The sequence below is a fragment of the Marmota flaviventris genome, chromosome 8 (genome assembly GCF_047511675.1).
Source record: "Marmota flaviventris isolate mMarFla1 chromosome 8, mMarFla1.hap1, whole genome shotgun sequence".
Lineage (NCBI taxonomy): Eukaryota > Metazoa > Chordata > Mammalia > Rodentia > Sciuridae > Marmota > Marmota flaviventris.
Window position 1 is genome coordinate 26,547,590 of NC_092505.1, and position 6,000 is coordinate 26,553,589.

A 6,000-nucleotide genomic window follows, 5' to 3' on the forward strand; every position below is an offset into this window, starting at 1 on the left:
TTGAAAAATTCCAGATTTATAGAAAACTGCAATCATAATACAATAAGAGAGTTCATCTGCCCCTCATGCAGATTTATGCCGATAGGGTAGTCACTACCCACATGTGGCTGTTGGCCACTTGGAAAGTAGCAGGTTCAAATTGAAATGTGCCTTGTTCTGAAATATAACTAGTTTCCTCATTTTTTTCTGAAAATTGAATAGACACTTTGGTCCTAATCCAAGCACATAAAAATTGAGTACAAGAATAAAACAGATGTAACTGCACACACACGTTTATATACATGCATGTGTGTATCCACAAGTCTAGTTTTCAGTTTCAATAAATCATGCAGGAAAAAAGTGGGATTCAGGGTTAGGTAGGTATCCAGTTTTTAAAACATTTTGATCTTTCTTCTCTAGTATGGTAAGGAGTAGATCCAGGCCTGATGACAAATTTATGTATTCTCATTTTAAATATTTAGTAAATTAGGAATACCAGAATCTCTTAATTTTCATAAAATAAGTAACAAGTTAAAAATGGAAATCTTGAATGCTAAGATATTTCTTCTTGGTGACTGATTTACAAGCCAGCTTGGATCTCAAACTAATCTGTTTGAAAATTTCATTGTTCCTCTACCTACTCCAACGAAAACGTAAGTATAAAAATAGAATTGTCAATAGTCTAAAAATAGGATTGTCAATAATTATTTGGGATTAATTCCTATCAAATAATCAATATTCAAAAGTTCACCATTCGTAAAACAGTGAAATAATTTTTTAAAAAGTTTAAGAGCCAGCAATCGGTGACTTTGAGTCTCTTTCAGTCTCCTCCTGTGTAATGAGATGGGACTGTTTAATAAGTAAACAGAACTTATCCCAATGGCTTATCTCCCATCTGTCATGAATGGTTTTTGATCGTTAGCCTATTCCTATTAGTATCCATAGCAGTGATATGTCATGCACCTTGGTAAGTGGATATGAGTTTTCACAATGACAAACTTGTTTAAAACTAAGTGGAACATTCAGATTGATCAAAATACCAGCTCAGGCTACTATAACATGTTATCAACTGAGAGGCTTAAACAATAGAAATCACTTCGAAATTCTGGAGGCTAGATGGAGGTTCTGATGAGGGAGGGTTCCTTCTGAGGGCTTGCAGCTTGTCTGAAGCAGCCTTCTCAATGTGAGCTCACATGACCTCTTTGAGTGTTTTTTTCTAAGGACACTAAACCTATCATTTCAGAGCCTAATTGTTTCTGTGAACCCCTATCTCCGAATTGGTGCTTTGGGGGTTAAGGTTGCAACATATGAATTTGGGAAGGACACAATTCAGTCCATAGAACTAACTTGAACTTTTGACCCAAGAAAAGGCACTGATTAGGAAGAACAGTGATAGCATTATACATATGTGTGTTTATGGCTTAGATAAGCTCTGATGAGAGTTTCAAATATATTTTATGGCTTCCCAGTACTGTTTGAAGTATGTTAATCAATTTTTTTCTTTTCTTTTTTTAAACAAAGTAACATTTGCTTTGAAGAAAATTTCTAAAGTGACAAAAGAATAAAGAAAATAAAAATTATCCTATTAGTCTTCCTTCAGTATCCATGAGATATTGGTTCCAGATATTGGCCCCTTAGCCTCATGTCAAAATCTACAGATACTCAGGTCCCTTATATTAAAAGGCATAGTAGTTGCAGAATAGCCTTTGCATTTTAAATAATCACTAGATTCTTTAAAATTTATAACATAATGTTATTTATTTATTTTTTTTTGGTACCAGGAATTAAACTTAGGGGCACTTGACCATTGATCCACATCCCCAGCCCTATTTTTGTTGTTGTTGTATATTATTTGGAGACAGGGTCTCATTGAGTTGCTCAGCACCTCGCCAGCTGCTGAGGCTAGCTTTGAACTTGCAATCCTCCTGCCTCAGCCTCTGGAACGGCTGGGATTACAGGCATGCACCACCGCACCTGGCCTAAATGTTTTAGAAATAACTGTTAAAGTGGTTTATTTAGGGAACAATGGCAAGAAAAAGTCCATATACATTCATTATAGATGCAATTTTCAAAAGGTATTTTCCGTCTGTTGTTGGTTGAATCTGCTGATAAAAGACCCACAGATATGAAGGGCTGACAGTACTATTAAAATTTTCTGAGTGTCCATTTCCTAGTCACATTTCTCTCTGTCTTCTACAAACTTGGAATCATATATCTGAATTGGTATTCTTCATCTTACTATTTTCCACTTAAATTTGTATCATGAGAGTTTTCCAGATGACTAAATAATTTATGAAAACCTTCCCTGCTGAGGAATTTTTGTGGTTTTCACTTTTCACCACTGAACATAGGCCATGACTTTGTTCTTGCTTTTATTTATTCTTTGCACATAAATTGTTAGTGTGGGTAGGATTATTTTCTCATGATAATTCCCAGGGAGTAAATTACTGGGTCAAAAGGTATTAATAAGTTCTAGATCCTTGATTCATATTGCTGACTTGCTCTCCAGTAAAATTGTATTAAACAAAACTTTCACATGATTCTTGAGAGGGACAAGTCCGCTAGCCAACACTTGTCATTCTAAAAACATCTTTCTCAATTTACAAAGCAATCTGCATCTGGTTTTTATTTTGCAAGTGAGAATTGACTGTTTTGTTTTGTTCTTCATTTTCTTATTCATCTTTTTCTTCTTGTATTGTCCTTGCTTATCCTTGGCTTACTTTTTTTTTCTTTCTTTCTTTCATTCTTTTTTTTTTTCTTTAAGGGGGGGAGGTGTCCAAGTTTTCTTACTGATTTGTTTTCCTCTGGATTCTTTTTTATTCAATCCTTCCTCATATAATATAGTAATTTTTAAAAATCAGGAGTTTTTTGACTTTTGATTATGTATATTTTTATAGGAATTTACACACTTTGCCTTAAATCTATTACTATTATCCTTCCTGGTAGTGATTTTAAATGTAATGTACATCAGAGTCTCGTGGTGTGTTCATTAAAAATCAGGTTCTAAGATCCCACCATCAGAACATATTATTTAGTACTGTTTTGGAGTGGCTTTGGCAACTGTTTTTTAGCAAGTTTCCCAGATAATTCTATTATTATTATTATTATTATTATTATTATTATTATTATTAAAGAGAGAGAGAGAGAGAGAGAAAGAGAATTTTTTTTTAATATTTATTTTTTTCAGTTCTCGGCGGACATACCATCCTTGTTTGTATGTGGTGCTGAGGATCGAACCCTGGCCGCACACATGCCAGGCAAGCGTGCTACCACTTGAGCCACATCCCCAGCCCCCCAGATAATTCTAAATGAAATAGTTAACTACACTTTTAAATACAGTTAGTTCTCTATATTGATGGATTCCATGTATGTGCATTCAACTAACCATGCATCAAAAATATTCCAGAAAAAAAATAATTGCACCTGCATTGAATATGCACAGAATTTTTTTTGCCATTGCTTCCTAAATAATAAATATTATTCATACAACATTTATATTGTATTAGTTATTATAAGTAATCTAGAGATCAAAAAGCATACCAGAGCATGAATGTAGGTTATATGCACACACTAAGCCATTTTATATAGGGGACTGAGCAATCACAGATTGTGGTGTCTGCATGGGTCCTGGAACCAATTCCCTATGGATTCTGCTTTTTGTTTCTTACTTTCAATTATTAATTCAGCTAGAATTTATTTTACTATATATTTTATTCTAAAACACAGAACCATTTTCCTAGCACAACTGAATGAACACCAACATGTTTCCCTGATAATTTACAATTCCAACTTCATAGTTCACTGCGACTTTATAAATATTTGAGTCTACTGCTAAGTTTGTTTTTCTTTTTCATTGTTTTGTCTATTCCAGTATCTTAGAGTAATAGCTGTATCTTTTGAATATATCTGGTACTATGAACAAAGTCCCCTCCCTATTATTATTCCTACTGAAAAATATTTTGGCAATTCTCACTTGTATAATAAAAATAAATTTTATTAAAATAGTTCATTAATTTTTTTATTGAAATTGTATTTAATCTCTAAAATAATTTGAGGAGACTTCTCATGTGCCATGTTGTGGCTTCTCACACTAAAATATCACATTCTTCTATTTATTTATATCTTCTTTTGTGGTTTTCTTTAAAAAATTCTAATTATTTTCATGTAGGTGTTACATATTTCCTAAGTTTACTTTGGGTATTGTGTGATCAAAACATTTCTATTATAAATGATAAATAGAATATTTCCTGTATTGTTTATAAAGGACAATTTCTAGTGTATAAGAAAGCTTTTCATGCTTCTTAATTTACTCATAATCGGGCAACTTTTCATCTCTTGTATTTTCAGTTTCTAGGTCGAATTCTTTAGAGATTAAAAAGAAACCCAGTCATATATTATGTGTATATAATGTTAAATTGTCTTTTCCTTTCTGAAGTTGCATTTTTCTTTTCTTGCCTTATCAAATTGGCAAAAACTCTCATAGTATCAAAAAATGATGATACTAGCAAGCATATTTATCTTGTTCCTTACTTGAATTTTACTGCCTTAAACATTTTAATATTTAATCAGAGTTAAGTACCTTTTTGGCTGTTGATGTGAGATAAACATTCTTCATTATGTTAAGGAAGGCTTCTGCTTCTTGATTTCTTCATATTTGATTAGAGATAGTAAATCATTTTTAAATATTAACCTTACTTTGTCACTGCATTTTTTCTTCATTATTGTTTTAGAATTTATCAAAGTGGTCAGATGGTATTTCTCCTCTAGTCTATTGATGTGATAAAAATTCTATTTATCTAACCAGGCGCAGTGGCACAAATCTCAGTGGCTCTGGGAGGCTAAGACAAGAGGATCACAAGTTCAAAGCCAGCCTGAGCAAAAGTGAGGCACCAAACAACTCAGTGAAACCCTATCTCTAAAAAAATACAAAATAGGGCTGAGAATGTGGCTCAGTGGTTGAGTTGCCCCTGAGTTCAATTCCCTGTACACTCCCCCAATTGTATTTACCTATATTAAAATTACTTCAAAAAATAAAATTAAGTCTTGCAATGATTTGTTATTTGTTAATATAGTAGTTTTTACTCTCGTGTTGGTATGTTTTATATTATACCCTGTCATAAAATATTGCAATAATTGCAAATAATTTTTAAATGTTAAAAGCTCAGCTTTCCTGATTGTTTACTATTTTTTTAAAAAATAAAACATTTTTAAATTTGTCATTTGCAGTCTGATTTGCTTTTTGAGTGACAAAGAAAAAGATTAGTGCTGTGGCTAAATTTCAGAAGTTTGGAATAATAGTAGATGAGTCATATGAAGGTTCCAAATCATGTGTCTCACAGTAGAAAAATAGTTGAGATATTATCCCAGTTATAGTTTCATAGGATTGTATCACAGGTACAATAAGGGTTATATTTTGTGGACTTTGTCAAATTTATTGTCATGGTCATTATGCATGTATATCTAGTTTTAGCATATGTGTTATTTTTGTAACATTTAATATGATATATGTATATGTGTATGAGTGTGCACATACATATGTATAAAAGTGTTATACATTTAACAGCTGTATAAAAAATAAGTCTCATGACTTCAATGTAGTACCATTTTGATATTCTAGCAATGATCAGAAACAGTAAGAAGTTTAATAGTCTTCTCTTTTAGAGGTTAAATTCTTATTTAACCTTTGTTTAACTGTATTTTATATGAGACCCAGAACTTATCAATTTTGCCTTGGCTTTTATAAAATTTTGCTGTTTTTCATAAAATACTATTTTTTTCCCTGGCTACCAAAATATAGAAATTTTTTTCCCTTTAAAGTTTTTAATTGGTTTTTGGAAGCCCTCATAAAAGATGTTTGATTTTATCCCAATACTGTGATTTTTAAACAAAGTCAAGATTGACAATTCCCAAATAAAAATGTGTCCTTGTTTTTCCTTTATCCATTTATGAAAGAAGATTCATGAGAAAAATTATAAGTAAGTGAAAAAATATTTTTCCTAATATTTCAGAACTTTATTATAC

At 31.9% G+C, this 6,000-nt stretch overlaps 1 protein-coding gene across 1 annotated transcript in view; it reads left to right on the forward strand.

Moving 5' to 3' along the window:
- Nucleotides 1-4,981, forward strand: part of Nrip1 (nuclear receptor interacting protein 1) — a 156,216-nt gene extending 151,235 nt beyond the window's left edge. Inside the window, exon 5 of the transcript XR_011708305.1 lies at nucleotides 4,784-4,981. The gene's annotated coding sequence lies outside the window, so the exon portion shown is untranslated. The remainder of the gene's footprint in view (nucleotides 1-4,783) is intronic.
- The last annotated feature ends 1,019 nt before the right edge of the window (nucleotides 4,982-6,000 follow it).